The 26,023-nt window shown below is 36.2% G+C and overlaps 1 pseudogene; it reads right to left on the reverse strand.

The window, feature by feature from the left end:
- Nucleotides 1–20,571: 20,571 nt before the first annotated feature.
- On the reverse strand, nt 20,572–25,203 carry LOC132614988 (putative late blight resistance protein homolog R1A-3; annotated as a pseudogene).
- Nucleotides 25,204–26,023: the final 820 nt, after the last annotated feature.

A 26,023-nucleotide genomic window follows, 5' to 3' on the forward strand; every position in this document is an offset into this window, starting at 1 on the left:
AATGTAGACATGAGTCGTATATGGAATGAAATAGTACAACCTCGCACCTCCTTCGGAGTGGTTTTGAAAATTTAATTAGTAAATCTCACTTTGTGTTTCCTTTAGTATGAAACTAATTTTCTCGAAATCATTAGTAAAATCATATACATATAAATCAATTTTAAGACTCGATGGACAAGTATACTTACCGACACCTAAAGGCTCAGAAACAAGTTTCGGGTCAATCCGATTTAGTATAAGAAAGTTATGAGCGTTTGAAGTACAGAACCTTTTACGAACGTTTCAGAAGCCATTTTTGAAAAATCGAAGCAACAATCATGTTAGGAACGTCATTCATTATAGAAACCTTTACGAACATTTCCAAGACAATCCGAGACCATCTACAAAAGTTAGGGACGTTACTACTTACAGAACTCTTTCTAAAAAAAAAACAAGAACTCTTTATGCTTTGCTTGTTATTTAATCGTACAATAAGCTCGACTATACTAAGTATACTCATATCAAGAAGTGAATAAGAATCATTAACAAGCTCGGAATCAAGAATGGAGTTACCCCAAGATACGTATCATAACTTAGCTCTAGGACATGCCAAAGGAAAGAAATGTTAGGCTTTACATACCTTGTTTGCTTCCTAAGCTAGTTCGAACTTAAGTCTCGTCTTTCGTAAGATCTACAACAATGTCAAAAGATATCAAACATTAGCTATGGACACTTAAGAGTCCAATCCTAAATTAACACTTTGTTTACAGAAATTTCGGCAACACCTCCCCTGTAAATACAACCAACCCCGAGAATTCAACTCGGCCAAACATACAACAACAAATCCGAGAATTTAACTCGGCCAACTTAGCAATAACAATGCCAACAGTTATTCCAACAATACCGACAATCAATTCAAAACACATGCCAACGTTACAACTTCTTTCTACAAACTTCGACGGCGTTCCATTTATGTTATATTCATAATTGCTTACATATTTAAGTTCTAATCCGCAACCATTCAAACAATATTCAAGAATACTTTAAACAGTCTGTACAATATTCACAACAATCCAACCCATATGCTATGCCACCCGAAACCTTCCAAATGGAACAAGAACAATAACAACACATTTTCTTCCTTCAATTTCATGAACTTCACCAACAATTCACACACTAATAAGATTATTTTCCATAATTACAAGAAGACTATATTCAAATCACGTTAACTTCTAAAACAACTGTCCAACCTTCACAACTTCACTAGAATCATTAGGCTTTCATTTTTCATCATAGATTCCATTACAACAACAATGAAAATACTAGATAAAATTAGTTCATCATCCCTACGCAATACAACACATACACTGCCACATACACACACTACATATACACGGCCACCACCCAACTTCCATATCTTCATGAATTTCATCCACTTTTACATACTACAACATACATAATCATCCATAACATATAAAAGAAGATTAATTCTTACCTTTTCCACTTATCTTCTTTCTTGGCTAAAGTTTCTCCTTGCAAGAATAGATGTTTTTCTTGCTCCAATAATTTCTTCACTTTGCTAGGGACCTTTCAATTGGTAGAAAATAATTTTTGAGAATTTTTTTTCCAAGGTTCTTGTCCCACTAAGCTTGGCCGAATGGCCTCTTATCTTTTTCCTCTTCTCCAAATTTCTTGAATCTTCTTATGTGGAAGATGAAAATGATAATGGACCACCCTTTTTATTCCCTTTTATTAAGTCTCCATATGGGCCTTGGCCCATTTTTTTTTTGGACGGCCAAATGGCCCCTTAAGTTCAAGCCCACTTTTTTTTTTGTTTTGTAATTCATGAAAAATTAGTCTCCAAATTCCAAATTTGCCCTTAGCCTTCCTCCGTATTTCTATGAGTCAGCTTGCGAATTTTTATTTTTACCCCTATCCTTTCTTAATATTTCCACATCAATAACTTTCATAAACAACTTGGGTGATAAACAAGATCAAAATATAGCCTTACCCTTAACTTATCGCGATCACCTTGAAATATCCGAATATACAAAATACGGGATATAACACATTCGCCCCTTATTGCATGGTACCGCCTGAGTTGGAGGAGCTTAGGAAGCAACCAAAGGAGTTACTTGATGCCGACCACCTTCGCCAATCAAAGGCACCCTTTGGCATACCGGTGTTATTCCAAAAAAAGAAAGATGGATTATTATGCTTACGTATAGACTATCGGGAACTTAATAAGGTCACAGGGAAGAACAAGTATCCGATCCCGCTCATTGCTGACTTATTTGATAGACTTGGACAAGCTAAGTACTTTACCAAGGTGGATATTCGCAAGGGTTACTACGAGGTTCGGATTGCAGAAGGGGACGAGTCGAAGACAACATGTGTGACGAGGTACGGAGCCTTCTAGTTATTAGTAATGCCCTTCGGCTTAACCAACATACCCGCTACATTTTGTACTTTCATGAACGAGATATTTCATCCCTACCTGGATCGGTTCGTGGTAGTCTACTTGGATGATATAGTCATCTACAAAAACACCTTGGAGGAGCACGTGGAACACTTAAGAAAGATTTTCCAAGTCTCGTAGGAGAACAAGCTATACATCAAGAGGGAGAAGTGCAAGTTTTCACAATCAAAGGTGCTTCTTAAGCCATGTCATTAGCAATGGCGAGCTACGCATAGATGAGGTTAAGGTATAGACTATCCAAGAGTGGGAGGAACCTACAAAGTTAACCGAGTTGAGATCTTTCCTTGGTCTTGTTAAATACTATCGGCGGTTTATCAATGACTATGCAAGCAAGGCAGCACCATTGGCCGATTTTCTAAAGAAGAACAAATCGTGGGTTTGGACGAAGCAGTTCCAAAAGGCGTTTGAAGACCTTAAGTTATCCATGACAGAGGAGCCAGTTCTAGCACTGCTCGACTTTATAAAAACAATTGACGTGCATATAGATGCGTCTGAATTTGTCATTGGAGGTGTCCTAATGCAAGATAGGCATCCCATAGCATTCGAGAGCCGCAAGTTGAATGAGATGGAGCGGCGTTATATGGTACAAGAGAAGGAGATGACTGCCATTATGCATTGCCTTCACACGTGGAGACATTATTTGTTAGGTTCAAATTTCGTGTACAATATGGCCACTAGCTACTTTCAAACACAAAAGAAGCAGACTAGGTGGCAAGATTCTTAGCTGAGTTCGATTATGTGCTGGAGTATAAGCTGGGTAAGGGTAACGTTGTGGCCGATGCCTTGAGTCAAAAGGCCGAGCTTGCTGCCATCACTTTCGCAAGTTGGGACATCCGAGAGGCTATAAATGAGGGCATGCAACATGATCCAGTAGCTAAGTAGCTTATTGAGTTAGTCACCTAAGGGAAGACGAGACATTTTTTGGTGGAAGATGGTCTATTTCTCACTACGGGTCGGAGGGTCTATGTCCTGAAGTTTGGAGATATTAGGCAGCGTATTATGAAGGAGATCCATGATACCCACCGGGCCGGTCATCCAGGACAATGTTACACTAGAGCCTTGGTTGAGTCGGTCTACTATTGGTCGCGCATGCAAGAGGACCTAGAGTGTTATGTGCAGACTTGTCTTGTGTGTTAACAAGACAAGGTGGAGTAGAGGTAGCCCGGAGGACTTCTACTACAAGTTGCAAAGTGTCAATGGAAGAGCCTGACTATGGACTTTATCAAGGTTATGACACTATCATGGTGGTCGTGGATAGATTTTTGAAGTTTGCTACTTTCATGCCCGCCTCACAAAGTTGTACAACCAATGAAGCTGCCAAGCCATTCTTCAAGAACGTGGTGAAATATTGGGGCTTACCAAGTGATCGAGACCCTCGCTTCATTGGAAACTTTTAGAGGGAGTTGTTCGACATGCTTGACACGGAGTTGTACTTTTCCACTAGTTTTCACTTGCAGAACAAAACTGGTCAATGCCTTATTGAAGTGTTATTTGAGGCATTATGTGAGTGCACATTAGAAGGATTGGGCAAAGCTCTTAGACATAGCCTAATTATCTTATAACTTGCAATGGAGTGAGTCCACGAGGCGGACACTATTTGAGCTAGCCACAGGCCAACAACCACAAACTCTACATTCACTATCGGTAGCATTTGAGGGAAACAGTTTGGGGGCTTACCATATAGCCAAGGGGTTCGAGGAGCATCTTGACACTACTAAGTCCTACTTGGATAAGATAGCAAATAAGATGAAGAAGTTTACTGACCGCAAGTGTCGTCCCACAGATTATAAGGTTGGGGACATGGTTTTGGTGAAGTTTGATCCAAGGTAGTCTTAAGGCACTATGAGACGTGCACTAGAACTTGGTACGGAAGTATGAAGAGCTATTTAGGATCGTTTCCAAGGTGGGAAAGATCTCATATAAGTTAGAGTTATCACTTCATCTTAAGATTCATCCCGTCTTTCATGCCAGCGTGCTTAGGCCATACCATGAAGACAAGGACGATCCAAGCAGAGGCCAATCTAGTTGTGCACTGATTAGCATCACTGCCTTACATGATAGGAAGATTAAGGCTATCATTGACTACCAGGCCAGGCGAAAAAAAGGCCAAAAAGCCAGCGCCATGTTCCTCATCCATTGGAAGGGGCAATAACTGGAGGAGGCCATTTGGGAGCTATACGAAGACTTATGGCAGTTTAAAGACAAGATTCGAGAGTTTATGCAGCAGTAGTGCGTCGTGGTCGTCGCATCATCAGGTGGGCGAGAGTGTGATGACCCACTATGTCATCATGCCACCTATTTTTACCACGTGGATGCTTATATGGAAAAGTGGCTAGCATTTGTGAGAATATTCTAGATATATGGAGATTCCCATGAAAATGCTCTAGATATTTATGGACTTGCTAGAAAATTTCTTAGGAAGACCTTGGAATATTATAGCCTAGTAGATAATTCTAGAGAAGGGGTTTATTTGTAAATATATAGGGACTTGTACAATAATTATTATTTATATATTAGTCCCTAATTGACTAGTATAAATAGAGGGACATTCATTGTAAAATCATCAAGCAAAAATCACAAGTTCTCTCATAATACACAAAGCTTTCTTCTAATAAATTTCTCCTGTCTTATTCATCTACTATTCCCTTAGCGATCTTGTGTAGTAATCTAGGCTGACTTGTCATAGCAAGATCGTGAGCAAGTTGTGCAAGACGTGAGAAAGTTGTCAAGAGCCGCACATGCACTTAGTTAAAGACTAAGGACGTGACATTAAACTGCTAGAGCCTGATATACCTGAGCATACTATGAAGCCCTCTTGTCATACTATGAAGCCCTCTTGTCTGATATGTGTCTGGTATCACTAATATCACCCCAGCCTAAGCTAACTCTAGAAGAACCATAATTTATATAAAGTCTCTTATAGCATGGGCGTAATAATAAAGCCCTCGGGAACCTGAGTTGGGCCTCTATGAACGGAGAACTTGCTCATCCTCATGAATATCTACTAGGTCAACCAGCGTAGCTCTAAAACATCATTGAGCAACAAATGATACTCGTTCTTTGGCAGGTATAGCTATACGAACTCTAGCCTAAGCTCCAACCTGTCTTCAACCTCTGCCGCCTCTACCTCTATTAGCGGCCCTAGCCTCGGGTATAGGCTCATGCTGCTCAGCCACAGATGCAAGTGTTCTTATCATCTGTGAGAGAGTGAAACAAAAGGATTTAGAATCCAAGCAGAAACAAGAACGCACATCGAAGAAAGAGAAACAAAGGAAATTTCCTAAGATGTCTCATAACCTTTCATAGATAAATACAGACATCTCGATACCAATTCATAAGATTCTAGTAAACATTGCTCATGGACCATAAGACTGGTGAACCTACAGCTCTAACACCATTTTTCACGACCCAAATTATTTAATTCTCAATGAAACCCAACCCCAACCTATTGGTGAACCAAAAGCGTACAAATACCCAACTCGTAATTGAAAGGATATAATTGAGTTGAAAACTGACAGATAACATAATAATACATGTTTGGAAGCAAGTGCATGAGTGAACAAAATACCCAAGGTCTGGTGTCATGAGTCATGAGATACTACAATAAAAATCAATACAATAACTCTCAAAATACAATCTGTTTGAAAGATAGGACAGAAACAACAATGGTAAGGAAAGAGTCCACAATGCCGCCAACTAGACTAGCAACTCACCTTGAACCCCCAAAGCCAGTTCCTAAGCCTTCCCTTAAGCTCCAGTGGTGCAAAGGTTGATATCTCCACAAAAAATTTAGCATGTGTAGCGTGTAGCATGAATGATAAAAATTAGACCCAAAAAAATACCATTAGCCACCCCTAACAAGGTAGTGGAAAGGCTGACTTCAAAATTCTTACTAATCAACCTGTGCAGATTATATATAGTCTTGACAGATAACATGTCATCAACACAAGGAGAATAAACATAACTAGCATAATTTTTATGCACATATACAATATACATGTGATATGCCATATATCGTGAGTTGAAATCAAGTGTACATGATAAAAACTCCACCCTTTCTCATCATCAGTGCTTCCTACACTACTACGCACATACAACTCGAGGTGCTCGAGTTATACAGTGACTCTAGAGGAACAAGTTTAGATCCACATGCCATAGCCAGCTGGCGCTCATGGATCATACCAAATTCATAAGCTCAAACTCATATCAGGTTGGAATATGACCATTGACACCCCAGTTATGGACCATACAGACTCATCAACTCAACCACTAACATCCAAGTCATGAGTCACATCGACTCATAAGCTCAACACATGTATAAAAATGTGAATTACATATGCAAGAAATTAGACATATCTACAATGCATGATTAAACACCCTAAATCATGTACTTTGAAATATATGTAATCTCGCAATGTCACACTAGCATGTAGATGACGCCTATTAAACTATCTCTAGCATGAAAGTATGCTCAACTAGTCATGAAACATGTAAAAACATGCTCAACTAGTCATGCAACATGTAAAAACGTGCTCAACTAGTCATGCAACATGTAAAAACGTGGAAAAGTAAATATGGCATATCATAATACTAAACATAGTAACCCTAATTCGCATATGAGCTCGTCACCTCGCCTATGCATGCACCCATATACGCAGTATATTGCAAACAAGTCAATTAGAAAAAAATCCCTTGTTAAGGTCAAAACCTTAACTTACCTCAGCCCAAAGCAACTCTAGCCTTTCCTAACCACCTTTCCTCACCTTGAAGCCTCCAAATAATCTCGATATGTTCAAAAGATTATTCTACAAGGTTAGATGAATTCAATGATACCTATAATGCAATATTTGACTAAGCCAAAGTCAAAGTCAACCAAAAAGTTAAACCCAAATCCTGTGGTTAAAATCTAAAATTGATTACTTTTCGAGTTACCCATAACCCTATGAGTCCAAATCTATGATTAGTTTCCAAAGTCGATATCAAATCAATCTCCAAATCCTTAATTTCACTATCTTAAACCTAGGGCAAAACCTCTCAATTTCTACTTTAGAATTTCGTAAACAAGGAGTTAAATTCAATGGGTAATTGTAACAACTAATCAAAATCACATTAAATTCACCTGCCAAAATTTGGTGATGAATTTCCTCTTTTGAATCGCCCTAAGCTGAGCTAGAATAGCCAAAATTGATGAAATAACCCACAATCCCAAAATCTGTCATTTAAATATTCTTAGTCAACTCTTCATTGTGAACGTGACAAGGCACCTCGCAACCGCAAATAATAGTCCAATAGGGCCTAAATTGCAAATGCGCTCCCTGCCCACGACAGCGAACGCCAACTTCCCTAACCCATAACGATAATGACTGTGTTCCGTGATCACAAAGTACTGCAATTACACCTGAGAAAAAATAAAATCAGCATAATTCATTTTGGAATTTTTGGTTCTAAACTCCACCCGAGCCCCTCTAATTCCTGTTTGAACTCCTCAAACAAGTTTCAAACAGTTATATTGAATTATTCAAGATCTCAAATCCTAAAATTAAGCGTTAATCTTAAAACTAAGGGTCAGGTTGTCATAATATTAGACGACATATGCATATTTTAACATACCTTATGTTGACCCGACGACCAACTTATTCGTTATGCACATTAAAATTTACTTTAAAACCGTATTGCGAATACTAAACCATATGTATGTGCATTTAGATATTATCTGGTATTAGACCAGTATGGTTTGCTCGATGCAAGTTAGCAATATCGGATGTCGATCGCAGACTTATTTTTTGGGGCGTGACAACTATATGTTCGTTGAGATGAAGAAAACTGAGAGGGGAGAAGTGGCCACCCTTGGAGCCATTTTCTACCGGCCAAGAATTTCCCGATTGATGGTGGTGAATGGTGTTCATTGAAAGGAGGTGATGACAGGTCATGACAGTGGTACCTTTGGGGAGATGAAAAAAGATGAAGAAATCTGAAGATATATTTTGGCAATCTATGATTATAGTTTTATGTATTTTTTAGATTAATGACGTGTCATGCTTTTATTGACGCGTGACATACTTTTACTAGAAAAAAGCGGTTAAATACTGAAGAGCTGTATAAATGCTGCTGTTTGAACAATAATGAGATGTGTCAAAGAATTTTTGGTACCATATATGTATCAACCCTACTAATATTACCTTGCCTCCCAACACCCACTAATTCCCTTCCTCACATAAAAAATAGCAGCACGGAGGAAAAGGAGTCTCACATCTTGAATATTATCCCATCATAGAATGCTGTGAGCTACAATGCACAAAAGTAATTGACACCATGCTCAATAATAAGGTAATAAATCTCAAAAGTTGGTCATGAGGACTTTTGTCTTGAGTTGACTGTGATAGGTTAGTATCAAAAGCCAACAATACCCTCAAAAGTGAAGGAAGCAAGCAGCCACGTTCACAAACCACAGTTACAGACACACCCTAACCCCACCAATGTGGCCACTTTAAATTTTGCAATTTCTTTCTCCTGCATGAAAACCAAAAAAAATTAATTCCCCCAAGAGCGTTGGAAATCGAGTTAGTGGAGTTTTTTCATCTTCCCCACAAACATGCCCTTACCTCCTTCTTAGACCATGACTACTAGTACTCTACACTACTTTTCTCAAATAGTAGTAGACTGCTAGTAAATGGGAGCAGTATGTTAAAATAATTAAATTATGAATACTGAGAGTGTAATTTTTTTTAAAATACTGTGTGGATTTTAATTATGATAGAAGTAATAAACTAATTACATTATTTTTATTAGGGAGTAGTGATGTTTAATTATCAAGAGATTTATCTAAAATTACCTAATAAGTGATCTGATTGTGAAAATATTTTACTTCCGCTGTCTCAATTTCTGTCACACTTTTTCTTTATTAGTTAGTCAAAAAAAAAAAGATATCCTTATATATATTTTAGTAACTATTTAACTTTAAAAAACTGTTTACCCCAACCACAAAAATGTCTATGATTTATTTTTACTTTATTTTTTAAATTTGGTTAAACATGATCACATAAATTGATACGGAGGAAGTAACTCATAATAATATTCCAATAAACTAAAAGCTACAATCTCGCCTTTATATACGACCCATTATGCCCCTCTTCCTCTTCATACTCTCACTTCCCTTTCTACTACTTCCACTTTCTTCTTGGCTTAGCATAAAGCTTATCCAAGATTATTGTCCACATATATATATTTTCTTTCTTCATCATCTTCCTACTCTTCTAACTTACTAGCATGATTGGTGGATGCTTATGGACTTTTGGTCACTCTGAAGGTGGCCATGGAGGAACAAGTTTGTCATGGAAGCGGAGGCGGAGGAAGTTATGTATAATAACTAGACAAAGTTGACGAAACAAGAAAAACAAAACAATGCAATTTCGATCTCTTAAGTTTCTAGCTATATATTTTAGTGGAATTGAGAGATCGACACTATGCATTGTGGGGAATTGAGGGTAATGGTCCGAGTTTACCTAAATTTATTTAAACTAGCCTAATTTTAAGTCTTTATTTTTTCTTTGACTCTTCATCTTCGTCCCGGTGAAATTCATCACTATCTTCTAAGGGCGTTCAGATCATAGCATGTTACAACAAAGCGTACTGCTTTCATTGTATTATGGTTTGTTTTGGGTATTTATGGTTTTGCTAATTAATCTCATAGTATAGCATAGTATAACATGAGATGTAAGAGATGCATACGAGGCAGCTAGCTAGGAATTGGGGAATTTTTACAATTCCTATAAGTAGTTGGGGTTTGTTTGTAAGGTTTATTAATGCTACCAGGCATGCATCACTTACACCTCTACTATATTTGTATTATTTACTTTTTCATGTGTTAAGAGATAAAAAAACAGTTGGTTTCTGCCTTATTTTACTTTTCTATCTTTTGCTTGAATGATTGATTTTGCTTTTCGTAGAAAAGTCTAAACGATTGGATGCTACTGTTTCCCTTTCACTTTTTTCCTTACATAATGGGAAACTATTGAAAGTTGTTTTAGCTTGCAATTATTTTATTCGCCCTTTTCTTATCTTATATTAACTAACTAAAAAATAAATATGTCAATTGTGAAAGTTGATCGAACTAGATGATTTTTTTTTTAACTCGCTCCGTTCAAGGTAATGTCACAACATTAATTTCATTTCCAGTCGTTGCAAAAAGAAGACAGATTTTAGTAGGCGCTTGGCCATAAAAATCAAATATTTTTTTACTTTATTTGGAATTTTTAAAGTTTGAGCTGAAGATGAAGTATGTTTGATTATAGTTTTGCAAAGAATATTTGGTTGCTCGTACTGAAAGTGAAAAAAAAAAGATTTTAGGTGTTTTCAAAATTTCAGAAATTTCATGATATAAAGTGAAATAATTTTCTGAAAAAAGAGAATAATCGTCGTGGTCAAACGGGTTCTTTGAAAATAATTTAATGGAAGCTTTCTATTTTATCATAATGAACCTTTTTAGCTACACATAAAGGTATGAAATATTTAAGATCACAAATTTAAAAAGTTTATATCTATGATATATTTTTTTAAGAAAATCATTACATTTTTGAAATTCAGTTCCCATATTTGCCACGTAAAAATGAAACAGAGGGAGTATCATTTTTTCATAATCAAAGTCGAAAGAATATGTTGTGAATATTAGCCAAATTCACTTTATCACATTATGTACTGATTGCAACTTTACTAGTTCGTATTTGATTGTTTTTTGTCATGTCAAAATAATTTTAATCATGCAAGTATACCAGGTTAGGCCCACATCAAGGTGGGACTAGCAATTTGCAAATAATGAAGGATAAGAAAAATCATTGGTCGTGAACTTCTCTGACCTCATCCTGGTGCTCATATAATAAAAAATGTTACTTTGTTTTTTTTGTGTTCGGTATCGCTTTGGAATTTTTTTAGTTTGGATTTGCAGTAGAAAACTTTTACTTTTTGGAGGGTAACACATTCTGTGCAAAAATGATACTATTTAAAGTGCTCGAATCTCAAACTTCTAGTTAAACATGGAAGGGTATTTGTCATCTCGCTATAACTTTTAATAATTATAATCTTCAATTCAGCTCTACGACAACACAAATCAGTAATTACCTAATTGGTAAAATTCACAATATAGTTGATCAAACAATACCAATTTGCTGGTGTTGTGGTAACAATTTACGACTACTTCCTATATCAAATTTGCAGACGTCTTTTTCAATTCTTTAATTGTTGCAATTGCAAATTAAGGAAAATATCAGATCAATTTTAGCCGAATAAGTTAAAAAGCCTATCAAAAACCATCTTAATATGAAAACAAAATCCACTTGCGTGATAATTTTGTCACTTCAAACAAGCAGAAGCACTAATTAGCATACCCCATACAGATGCAGGGCTGATTTAATTCTTTCCTTTCTCTCATCCGATCAATGGCTCATAAGTGATCATACAACATTCCACAAATTGAAATAACAAAAGTAGATCTAGAAATCTTTTTATAAAGAACTTATTGTTTAACGGACTTAACTGCTTGATCGCTTATCTTATTTATAGTCTTCTTAGCAGGTAATTTATGCCTGGTCCTTTCGGGTCGCATGATTTTGGTGATGGCACTCTGTAATGGCTTATCAGGAGGCCAGTGGCTCTCTAAAGCTTCGATTGTACTAGTACCTGCAGCCATGAAACATGGATACGGAGTTTAAAGAAAGGAAGTTTTCTTAAAATTTATAATTTTAAACATATCACTGCATTTATGTTGGTATTAAAAAAATTCTCACTAAAAGTCGAATAAGAATATTAGGTTAAAGTATATATTTTCAAATTTAAAAAGAAATTATTCTTTTTGAGACTAAAAAAAAAAAAGTAAAGTCACATAAATTAAAATAGACCGAGCTTGATTTGTCCTATACTCCTATACACATAAGAAAATCCTACTTTAAAAGATAGAAAGGCTATTCAATTTTCATGACTCAATCCCAATACACATGATTAGGATGCAAGCTAACGTACTCTTACCATACTACTACAATTTTTGCTGGTGAACAAATTCAGTTCGTTAAACTGACTAATGCTCTAAGAGTGAATTACTATGACAGCTATTGAATGACCTGGCTCTCTCTGCCATTTGGAAATTAAAATTGAGGTCAAGTTTTAGACTATTTGCGGCTGGAAGCAGTTAGCTAGGCTGGATTAATGCTGTTAATTCTCTTATATTTTGGGTAGAAGTGCATGCAGCACTGGGTACTACTTGAAGTAGTTGTTGCATTAATATTTAGTGATGTGACTATAAGTTCTGATAGATCAGCCAATAGGTAACTGCACCTTCCTGGATTTTTGTATAGCCTTTTCCTACAACCGCAGACAGTCATGTTTAATTTCTGCTGGTTAACTGCACTCTAATTTAGTTAGAGCAACAAATCGGTAAGGCTGAATACATTGATAACCTTTTAAATTTGTCAGTAACTTTTATTTAGATAGTTGAATTAGCGTTTGTTCCGATTAAGCGTTTGAACATATGATTAAATGTTTCTATTAGACACTTCCGACTCAACTTTTGAAAAAACTTATGCGCGTGTTCTCAAACGCCTATTACGTAGATAAGTTAACCACTTAAAAAATATTACCTCCTTTAACTATATGCATTAGCCTCAATAAGCCATAAAATTTCAGGCCTATTCTAATTGATGTCGATGTGTATATTTAGAGGGGAAAACATATGTTATGTAATTAACTTATTTATGTAATAAATGCTTGAAAAATACAAATAAAAACTTTTCTAAAATACGAACTAGAAATGTTTAATAGGAACATTTTATCATACATTCAGGCGCTCAATAGGACTGACTATCGAGTGCTTAAATAAAATTTACGGACTAATTTAAAGGATTGTCAATATATTTTATCAACTATTAATGATTGTAAAATTCATGATGGAGTTTGCCCTGTTCAATTACTTAGATTGAAAATGTAAACGCGGTTGAGTTTAAATGGATCTGGCTCAGCTGCGAAAAGGTATGAAAACTAAAATCATTAATAACAAATGGCGCAAATGAACTAAATCATTTGATAATTGTGTTTAAACTAAACAAACTTGAGTCTGACGTGAAGTTCTAAATAAATTTTCTTAAAGAGTAGCTTTATTGCAATATTTGACACAACACAAATTTCCAAGTAACAAATCTTGGTTAAATCAAAGAAATGGATTATCTTTTCCAGTAATTGTTTGTGATGTGTCGGCAAAATTGGCGTTAATGTGTCCCCAAATCTGAGACATAATTAAGCAGCTCTTGAACTTGATTACCAACATTCTCTCAGAGATTTTACTTGATTAGATTTTGTGTTTCAAAAATATTACTCATTCAATAATAATCCCATCATTTCTCGTCATGGTATCTATAGTACCTAGCTATCTGCAAATCTGCAATTATTTATGATAGAATCTAAGATAGAGATATATAGTATCTTGCTTGATCCAGGGGTAGAATGGATTGACTTAGTTAATGAACGGATAACTAATCCACCGAAAGGTTATTTGGGTTAAAATTGGTTAGGTCAAAATAGGCTAAATAATGGGTCATAGACCAATCTGTTCAATTCTTACTAAATTTTAGTTTTTTTTTATTGTTTTCTTATAATTTATTTAAGTACCTAATAAATTTGTTTTATTATGGTTATATATAATATATCAACAACAAAAAAAATCTTTTAAAAATATTTTGACAAGATTTCTCATGGCTTAATTTGAGCTACATACTGACTTTTGAATGAGTCGAATTGGGTGGTCAATATGAGTTGAGTTAATAAATAATCAAGTTCCGCGAGCTATGTTTTCATGGCAAATTTTAACACCCTTAGCTCTATCCTTCTGTTGCTTGCACAAGAAATGTGTTTTGAATAATAAAAGAAGGCTTTAGTACGATGATTGCACTTTCAAACATTACTCAAGAGTCAAGACATTTAGCTACGGCCTACGGGTAATGTAATTATCTTGTCAAAATAGCTAATACTGGAAAAAAGAAATTAAGAATGTAAATAAAATAGCTAATTCTCTTTTCAGAAATCAAACCAATTTTAGTTTGATCACTCCTTCCATTCCATAATATATTCCCAAATTTCAGTTTCAGAAGGCCAAATTGGGCATTGTCAAAACCACTTTTAGGACTACATTTATTTATACAATTAACATTACTAGAACTATTTTATTGGTTCTTAGTCTAAGTTTCAATCAGTTAACATTTCTACGATGACTTAACACCTTCATGATAGCAAATATTTTCCGATTCAGGTGCAAATATTGTCGACTACAATTGTTTCTTGCAGTATATTCCTAATAAAAACTCTAGTTGTGAGCCAAAATCATGATTAAAACTCAATTTTTTGCAGTCATACCAATAGGGTCAAATTTCATGTTGAAAATATTCTGAAGCTAAGGCTACTTATTTCCTTTGGATTTCCAGTTGAGCAAGAATATATCACTCAATTACACATTCGTGTTAGTGATCTGCCAGCTAAGTATTCTGAAACAGATTAAATACGTGCATGGCTTGATAATAGGGTCCCAAAACGGATAATATAAATGCCATTAAAACATCTGCTAGAGGGTGTTAGAGAACAAGGCAATAATAAGCATAACACTGTTCAAGATCTTGTTGCAGAAGTCTTTGATAAGGCATACCAGGTAGAGTATATAGTTGACTCTTGTGTAATTCAAGATGTTCCTCTTAGTTACTCATCTTATAGTGTGGCTCTCCGACATCACAGTGGAGATTAAGGTCATTAAGACAGTTGAGCAAACCCAGTGGAAAAGAACGGGAATTGCTTCCCCCACTCTGTCTCGCCTCAATTGGGTAATACTACTAGGTCCGGTGAAGAACCGGTGGGTTTTGAGGATGTTAGGAAAACTATAAGAGGTCAAATAGTTGGTGGTACAGCCGAGCTACTTGTGAGACTGCAAAGCAAGCTTGGGAGTCTCTGGAAGCTGAGGTGTATGGTGACGAAAAGGTACGCACTATCAATCTTCAAACTTTTAGAAGAGAGTTTCAAAATTTGAATATGATAGAATCTGAAAAAATCGATGAATATTGCACAAGAGTCATGAATATTTTTAATGAAATGAGAAATCATGGTGATGAAATTTCTGACCAACAAGTTATGGAAAAGATTCTAATTAGTGTCACAAAAAAGTATGAGTATATTGTTGCTATCACTGAGGAGACAAAAGATCTTTCTAAGCTTTCCATCAAAGAGCTAGTTGGATCGTTCCGTGCACACGAGAAGCGAAGATTTTTTCGTGAGAATCAACCCAAAGAGACGGCTTTCCAGTCCAGAACCAATGAGAATTCTCAAAATTTCTCAAAGAATAAAAACAAAAGAAGTACAATCCAAAAAAGAAGCAGGATCGTGATATTTCTACTAAGAAGGTTGAAGAAAAATGTGAGAAAAGTAATAGTCTTTTTTGTAAAATTTGCAAAAAGACTAATCATAATGCAGAAAAATGTTGGCACAAAGGCAATCCCCAATGTAACTTTTGTAAAAAGTTTGGCCATATTGAGAAGGATTGCAGGCACAAGCAACAGGAGCAAGTAAATTTCTGTGAACGAAAAGAGGAAGAAAACCTTTTCTACGCTTCTCAATCTGATGCTTCAGTAAAAAGCAATGAATGGTATGTTGATAGCGGTTGTACCAATCATATGACTGGAGATGAAAAGGCTTTCCTCTCAATTAATTGCAACATCACTTCTAAAGTGAGAATGGGGAATGGAGCCTTAGTTGATGCAAAAGGTAGAGGTACCATTTTGATCAACAGAAAAGGGAGCGGTAAGCAAATTCATGATGTCCTTTATGTTCCTGACTTGGAAGAAAATTTGCTTAGTGTTGGTCAGCTCATGGAAAATGGTTATTCTCTTGTGTTTAGACATAATTATTGAAGAATTTATGATAAAATTGAGCCAAATCAAGTCATTGTTGAAGTAAAAATGATAAAAAGAAACTTTCCTTTACAACTTCATTACAATGCATTCAAAAATGAAGTTGTAGATGATTCATGGCTTTGGCACAAAGGGTTTTGTCACTTGAATTTTCATGGTTTGAAGCTTCTGAAGCAAAATGGCATGGTGCAAGGCTTTCTTGAGATACATACTGAGGTGGATCCATGTGAAAGTAGTATTATGGGAAAGCAACATAGAAAGTCTTTTCCAAAAGGGAAGTCTTGGAGAGCAAGTGTACTTTTGGAACTAATCCATACAGACATTTGTGGACCAATGAAGACTCCATCTCTGGGAAGCTAAAGGTACTTTCTAATTTTTATTGATGATTTTTCAAGAATGACTTGGGTTTATTTCTTGAAAGAAAAGTCAGAAACATTTGCTACATTCAAGAGATTTAGCATCAAAACCATTCGCAGTGACAGAGGAGGTGAATGCACAAGTTGAGAATTTGAAGAATATTGCAAAAATGAAGGCATTGAGAAGCAACTTACAGCAGGGTACACTTCTCAACAAAATGGTGTATCTGAAAGGAGAAACAGAACCATTGTTGAAATGGCCAGAACGATGATGAATGAGAAAGGGCTGCCAAAATATTTTTGGGCAGAAGCAGTACATACAACAGTGTACATCCTCAATAGGTGCCCGATAAAGGCATTGAAGGATAAGACACCAGTTGAAGCTTGGAGTGGAACGAAATCTTCTCTAAGTCATTTTAAAAATTTTGGGTGTATTTGTTATGCTCATATACCTGCTGAAAAAAGAACAAAATTGGATGAAAAGAGTAAAAAATGTATATTTCTTGGTTATAGTGATGTGACAAAAGGCTATAGGCTTCTCGATGTCAAAACTAACAAACTTGTTGTTAGTAGAGATGTCATTTTTGATGAAAAAATAGCATGGAATTGGAAAGATAAAAAGGTGGAGAATACTTCTATCATTTCTTTAAATGTGCCAAATCAAGAAGAGGAAGAGGAAGATGTCCCTCAAGGGGGAGAAATCTCAAATCCAAAAGATGAAGAACCACCTCCAAGAGGAACAAGAATGTTGAGTGACATCTATCAAAGATGCAACTTTGCCTGTATTGAGCGAGAAAGTTATGAGGAGGCAATAAAGCATGATGTTTGGAAGACAGCCATAGTAGAAGAAATTCGGATGATTGAGAAAAATAATACTTGGGAGCTTGTGGATGTACCCAAAGAAAGAGAAGTTGTAAGTCTAAAATGGATTTACAAAGCAAACTCAATCAAGAAGGAGAAATTCAAATGCACAAAGCAAGGTTGGTTGCTAGAGGTTTCACTCAAAAGCCAGGTATTGATTTCTACGAAACTTTCTCTCCAGTTGCACGTCTTGAGACAATTAGAACCTTGATTGTTGTTGCTGCACAAAAGAAATGGAAGATTTTTCAACTTGATGTTAAGTCTGCATTTCTAAATGGAAAACTTGATGAAGAAATTTATGTTAAGCAACCTCAAGGATTTTTTGTTCAAGGGGGAGAAGAGAAGGTGTACAGGATAAAAAAGGCTCTTTATGGGCTGAAACAAGCGCCAAGAGCCTGGTACAATGAAATTGATACATACTTTCTGAAAAATAATTTTCAGAGAAGTAAAAGCGAAGCCACTTTGTATGTGAAGCAAGAACATGGAAATATTGTCATTGTTTGCCTCTATGTAGATGATCTGATTTTTACAGGAAATGATCTGAAGATGATGCAGAAATTCAAGCAAGATATGATGAAACCTATGAAATGAGTGATCTTGGGTTGCTACATTATTTCTTGGGCATTGAAGTTTCTCAAGTGGAAGAAGGAATTTTTATTTCTCAAAAGAGGTATACTAAAAATATTCTTCAAAAATTTAAAATGATGGATTGCAGGTCTGTGGCCATACCATTAGCAGCAAATGAGAAATTCAGAAAAGATGATGGAGCAAAGAAAGCTAATAGCTCACTTCACATGAGCTTGATTGGAAGCCTGTTATATCTTACTTCAACAAGACTTGACATTATGTTTGCTGCTAGTTTATTATCTAGATTCATGCAAGAACCAAGCCAAGTGCATTTTGGAGCTGCAAAACTTGTTCTACGCTACTTGCAAGGAACAATGAATTATGGGATAATGTACAAATTTGATGGAGATTTGGACTTAATTGGCTATTCTGATAGTGACCGGGCTAGAAGTATAGATGACATGAAGAGTACTTCTGGTTATGCTTTCTTATTTGGTTCAAGCATTTGTTCTTGGTTGTCAAAAAAGCAAAGTGTTGTTGCTCAATCCACTATCGAAGCAAAATATGTCTCAGCAGCTAAGGCTACTTCTAAAGCTATTTGGCTTAGGAGAATTCTTGAAGATATTGGTGAAAAACAAAAAGAAGAGACTGTTTTGTATTGCGATAACAAATCGGCGATTGCCATTGCCAAGAATCCGGTCAATCATGAAAGATCGAAGCATATTTCCATCAAGTACCATTTTATCCGAGAAGTACAAGAGAAAGGTGAAATTCAGTTGCATTATTGCCAGACAGTAGAACAACTTGCTGACATCTTTACCAAAGCACTTCCTAGAGAAAAGTTTTGCTATCTTCGAGAACGCATTGGAGTTGTCAAGCAAATGCATTAAGGGCGAGTGTCGAAATTAATGCATTCACAAGGATACTATCCTTGACTTTTATGTTTTCTAGGAGTTCTTTATTGTTTCAAGAATATCATTTAGTCTTTCAATATTATCTCTTAGTTTTTCAAGAAATCTTTTAAAAGTTTGTGATACATGTATCTAGTTATTTGTGCAAGACTTTTGAATTGGTTTTTTGAGTAGTATAAATAAAGATGTAATTAATGATTATAATCATCTCAAGTGGTCTTAAGTAGCCTAATACAATTTAAGCATTCTCTAAGAAAAATATTCTCTTCCTATTCTTTCATACAGGACAGAGATAATTTAGTCTCAAAGTTAACCAGGTTATGGATAGCCAAAGGATTCATAAAAATGGTAAAGAAGGCTTTAGAGGATACATCTGAAGACTACTGAAGACTACTTGGAGAACCTTATTGGAAGAAACCTAGTCCTGGACACTAAAAAACAGAACCATTGGGGAGATTGAAGTATGTCGTGCACACGACTTATTGCTTGAACCAGACGAATTGGAAGTGAGATGAGGAGTTTTCTCAACTTAAATTCTTAAAACTAGAAGATCTCAGACTCGCAAAATGGAGAGCATCCAATGAAGCCCTTCGTTACTTGGAGCAATTATTTTGGTGACCGCACATAATTAATACCTAAATTGATATGAGTACGTAAGTGTGCCAAAAAACCACCAAAGGTTGTGGTAGGGTGGTAAATACTGCTCCATCCTTAACGTCTCCTGTTCTAGCCTTGGGAATGGAGTCACCGGAGCCCTTCACCCCTAATTAAAGTGGGACTTCGCTGCCCGAATCTGGATCAACCCCCAAGTAGATACTAGACACCGGGTGGGAAATAAAAAAGGAAGAGTGTCATAAGACGTATAAATTATACAAGTACAAAAGTAACCTAGATACAAATTAACTACAATCTCCTAACAATCCATATTAAAGAGGAAACATAACATCATAATCTGTAAAAGGAAATGCCATACAATATCATGAAGAAATCAACAAACGTTCCACCAAACCATAAACATTAGAAGGATAAAGTCATAACTTATTTAAAAAAAATCGTAAGACTAGTAGTGCAACAAGCCACAAAAGTATAACATACAGTAGAGAGACAAAGCATCAACAACTGCACCAAACAACCATCACATCATCCTCCAACAAGTAGCATGAAGCATACCTCAACTACAAGTCGCAACAAGAAGCAATAGCTACACTGTCCAAAAAAATAAATATGTAGGTCATAAAAATTTAAAAAGAATAGAAAGAAAGAAGGATAAAGTCTGTTACAATTGATCCTCAGAGAAATGGAGTTCATTCTATTCCTAGCCACACATCTCACTTCCTCCGCCCTAAACTCCCTTACAATTTTTGCCATAAATAGAAATTTCACTGGAACACTAAAGAAATTTTATATGGAGAAGTTTTTAAGGACAGCTAAAGTTTTGAACAAGGTACGTATAAGCATGTCAATACGAAAATATATTCAAGGGAGCAGAAATGAGTGATAAATTAGCAGTATTTGCTTAAGATTGTACCTGCAATCAGAATGGAAATGAACTGAAGGCTGCAGACTTGCAGCCTCATTTTTCTAATGCTAAGTAAAGACTTTAACATCACAATTGTGCCCGTTATCATCTTGTGTTTCTCTGATACTTCTGACTCTGTAGGCAACATCTTCACTGCATGATTGTACCTCAATATATTGCAGATAATCCAATTCCTTGAAACAATAAGGGATTGTTTCGAGATGTAAACAACCATGCAATACCAATTTCTTAAGGAAACTAAACGCTTCATCAGACACTTCCCATTTTGAGAGAGTGAGATTTTCTAGTTTCAAGAATTTGAGCCGAGGGAACTCGTTGTCTATCACTTCCCATTCGTCCATTTAAAAGGCAACTTGCTGCAGCTTTAGTACCTCAAGGTTGAGCAGGTTGCCAATGGTTGAAACTTCAGCAGATGGCAAAGGAAATTTGCATAACGTTAATTTCTTGAGATTCATTGGAAATTTTAATCTTTAAGGACCTATCTCTGATATACCAATGAAAACCAAATTTAGTGTTTCAAGTCGATATAATGAGTCTAATACAGGAAACCGATTTTCATTCTTCTTAACTTTCGAAGATCGGGTGTTCTTCTTACCATGCTCTCTATATTGCTCACCCTGGAAACATTTATTGAGGAAAGTGTTTCCAAATTGTCCAGTTTCGAGGGACTTCTATCACGGGATTCTTGTGCACCACGTAAATCAAACAAAGCGCTATCACTAATGCTAACATATCTCAACTTACTCAACTTCCAAAAAGTATCTGGCAACCATACTTGTCCTCCATTTCTTTTGACTATGAACGTTTGAAGATTCCAGAGGTTTTCTATAGTCTATAGATGATGGAATAGAACTCTTAGTAGTTTGAACAGCAAGGAATCTCAGTGGGAAAAGATTCCACAACAACGACCTCCAAATCCAACACCCTGAGAAATTTGAAGTTGCCAAAAATGATAGAGGCATGTCCCATTGAAGAACATGTATTATCGCTAAGCTCCCTGAATAATATAGAATGAGCGTGTGAGCATGATGGCCTCCATCCAGCAAGATCATCCCGATTAGAATAAAATGATAAGTGGCGGTGCATAGGTCTTTCAGAATAAAAATGTGGAGGATTGGAATTGTGATTCCTGGAATGAAGAATGAAAGTAGGATAAGGAACAAGAGAAAAAGTCTGAATTAATCACAACTTAGAGAAACATATAGAGAGGTAAATACCTTTTTAGCCACAAAAGAAAATTAACATCCGTAGCTTTCTCCTTACAGAAGTCGAGCATTATATCGTGCACACGACATGCTTTGATCTTCCCCGTTGATCCCCTTTTGGTTACCATGACGAGGTTTCTTCCAATAAGATCCTCCAAGTAATCTTTTAACATATCCTCCAAACACTTCTCTTCATCATTTTTTATGAATGCCTCAGCGATCCATAAGTTTGTTAATTTTGACACTGAAATTTCTCGATCCTCTAAAAATACTCCAAAATATAGAAAGCATGGTTACAGTTTGTAAGGTAAATCATCATAACTTAATTTTACTAAATCCTTTGCGCCATCCTGCACTGTTTCCCCAAAACTTAATTCCATCCACGACCAACATCTTTCAGTCTTATCCATCTTCCGCGAGAAGCCAGCCACTAAAACAATGGAAAGTGGTAGCCCATTACACTTCTTTGGAGGTAATAACACTGAAGGTCACCCATCTATGAATAATGATCTCTCAAGGTCATGTTTCTTTATTTTGTAACAACAAGGTCACTCAACTTGCCCTATATCACATCGAAAGTCACCCAATAAATATTTGGCCAATAAAATATGACATGTCATTTAATTCAATCCTCATGGACTTATCCTTTTTATTTTTCTCAGTCCACATGGAAAAAAGATCCGACCCGACCCAAACCCAAATTAACCCTATTCTCTCTTAATTAAAATAGAGTTTCACTCTCTGAAAAAAATTGTCCCACTATTTTATTAAAATCGTGTCGTCTTCTTTTCTCTCTCTCAGGCGAAATCCATAAAGATTTTTTTAACGACATAACAAAATAAGGATATGCTAAGATATAAACAAAGAAATCAGTAACAAAATAAGATTTCTCATATACCTTCCATAACAAAATAACAGGCAATTTGCAACTATTCTCTTCATAGTTGACTATTCTCTTATGTCATTCAAAAAATCCTTATGAACTTCGCCTGAGAGAAAGGAAAAAGAAGAAAACACAATTTTCGTAAAATGATGGGCCAATTTTTCTCAACAAGAGCGAAACTTTATTTTAATTAAAAGAGAATAGGGTTAATAAGGGTTTTGGGTTTGGCTCGGGTCGGGTCTTTTTGCCATGTGGACTGAGGAAAAAAAAAGAGTCTATGTGGACTAAATTAAATGTCATGTCATATTTTATTGGCCAAATATTTATTGAGTGACTTTTGATGTGATATAGGAAAAGTTGAGTGATCTTACTGTTACAAAACAAAGAAACATGAGCTTGAGAGATCATTATGTTGGGTGACCTTCTATATTACTACCTCCACTTCTTTGCTATGTTTTGCCCAACTTCTTTTAGCTCTTCTGGGCAGATTTCATCCCCAAATACCCTTTTCTGTAATAACAACCAACTTTCTGAATCGTCCAAACTACGCAAGTATTGGGGTGCAGTGACACATTTAGCAAACAAAACAACTTCTTTATGTCTAGTGGTCAAAATGATTCTACTACCATTTCCAGTATCAGGAAAGCACAATTTCAAGTCCTCCCATGCTATTACTTCCCACACATCGTCAATGATTAAGAGATCTCTCTTTGGCAGTAGAGTTTTTCGTAGTCTATCAGCTAATTCATCAGCACCTCTTTTACTAATTTCAATGGGTTTATTATGATTAGCAGAACTCAAAATGGAAAGTAGCAAGTCTTCACGCGCGTATTCTTGTGAAACATGACACTCTTCCCAGAAATCAAAATGGGAAACAATTACATTATCATTGATAAAACTTTGAGCAAGGGTCGTTTTACCTGATCCGGCCATACCCACAATGGAAATAACGTCCAGGTCTCGTGATCCTCCAACTAGTTGACCTTTTATAGTGATCCAGACATCCCCAAAACCAACCAGTTCTTCATAGGTAGCATGAGAGGCACTTGTCATCTTGTTTTCCTGTCTTACTAATCTCAATCTCCCTTATGATTTCCGAGAGCCACATTGTAAGATAAGTAAGAGGTACACCTCTAATTCCAAAACAATCAAGTATGTACTCTACCTCATAAACCTGATCAACGACTCTTCCAACATTATATTGAAGTTTGTTATGTTTGTTATTGCTTTTGTTCTGCAACACATATGAGGAAAGGTTCGAAAAAATTAAGCTCCTCATGGACTATTTCAAGTTGATCCTTCATAGAAGCAAGTGAAGCAGAATGGGAAGGAACTCCTTCAAGCTGTCAAGAAGGTAATTCGAAAAGGACAATTTATCATCCTTAGGCAAATGAGATGTTACCCACTCTCGGCTCTTGTGGTAAATCTCTGTTTTGACAGACCGAATCGTGCCATATAGAAGAAGCGACTCTTTGTCCCAAACTTCCTTGGTGCTATCACCCAAGGAGTAAACAACAAGTCCAGCATCAATGATCACCCTCACAAGCTGTTTGAAGAAATGAATCCCCATCTCATCCTGAATGTCGTTATCAACGTTAACTCATTCAGAATGATTTTCAACGAGTTAAGCTGTTCTGCAAGGCTTTCTTTTTTATGCGTAGTCAAGGAAGACAACCCTCTTAATTCTCTGGACATGTGCAGAAGACTGTCCATGAATCCATCAATGGCTTCAATTAGGGACAAGTTGTTAATAGTGTTGTCTGATAACTTTGAAGCATATCTCAGGACGTCAGTGTCGATGACTCGGACGTCTCGCTTGATAGGCTTAATCACATCCTCAAGCAAATCGGAAACCAGCTCGTAACGAGGCAAGTAGTAAATAATTGCTGCGAGGGTAGCTGCAAATTTAACATGACGCAAGAAAGTTTCCCATAACTTGATTAAGAGTGCTGAGGTGCATATTTCTCCCAGAAAGAAGACAAAGTTCTTCAGTGCTTTCAACTCCTTTACGACCACTTCCATTTGAGACTCTGCATCCGCAAGCGGCTTGTCAAGGCGAACAATCAGCAGGTCCTCGAGATTCTGTACAACGTTGTCTATGTATTCCACTACATGTACGTGGGTTAGAGGAGTAGTAACTGGAGCTGGAGTTTTTGTATAATTATCATAATTTGTTGGGATAATGTATTTGAACTTCTCAATCGTTTGTACCACATACGAGGGGTCAACATCAAAGTTAGAGCGGTACATATCTTCTGCAAATACCAGGAGACTTTTAATCTGCATTTGTATGGATTTGTTGCTCCAGTCACGCTCCAACAGGAGAAATCTACCCAGAAACCATAGCTCTGTCTTAATCAATTTGATTTGCTTCTTTTTATCATCCGTCAAGTCGTCATGCTCATTTTCTATCCTTTGCAGAATGCTTACCGGATCAGGAACCTCTTCAACGTGTTCCACTGACATATTTCTTTTGCTTTTTGAGATTGTCTCTTAACTGAAAATCTAGACGAAAGAAAGGGTTTTAGTTTCAGAACTTGACTATAATTGGGTTTGGGAGGTGTTTTTATGAAGAGATTAAAGTGATTCTTGGTAGGGAGCGCTTCCCCTAAATGGGGCTTTACGCGGCGCAAATTAAAATATATTCGGGCTCCAATGCGGGTTCTAGACACCGGGTGGAAAACAAAAAGAAAGAAGAAGAGATTAAAGTGCCAAAAATTTCAATTTCTTTCTTAAACTCTCCATCAAGTAAAACTCGCATGAATGAAAAGAGGCAAGTGTGTGTTAATAGCCATTGGTTATACGTGTATGGCGAACAGGTTTGGAGTTTTTGCCATTTACCATGCAATTGAAGAATACCTTATTAGAAAACTTTTCATATCCCTAATTTATAATAAAATAACTAGCCAACAAACAACTGACTTCCGTCATAATCAAGCAAGTGCCAGACCTCGGAGCAACACACAAACATATAATGAGTGGTAGTTAACTAATTTTCTCATGCAAGTGTAAATCACACAACATATATGGATGTCAGAAATGCCAACAGTAGCTACATCAAATGCCCATCAAACAACAAATACTCTCACTAAAGAAACAAAATCTTCATAAGGGACAGATATCCAGATATGTATCTCCTAAACTGGGATTGGCGCACATGATCTGCTTCTCTAAGAACTATATATACACTCTGAGCAAGATAAAAAATCACTAGAAGACACATTTAATGCTGATAGCAATAAATAAAACCAACAATAACTGCAACCAAAAAAAAAAAAACACTAATCAAGTACATGTAATCCAACCGAATTAGA

The sequence above is a fragment of the Lycium barbarum genome, chromosome 10 (genome assembly GCF_019175385.1).
Source record: "Lycium barbarum isolate Lr01 chromosome 10, ASM1917538v2, whole genome shotgun sequence".
Taxonomy (NCBI): Eukaryota; Viridiplantae; Streptophyta; class Magnoliopsida; order Solanales; family Solanaceae; genus Lycium; species Lycium barbarum.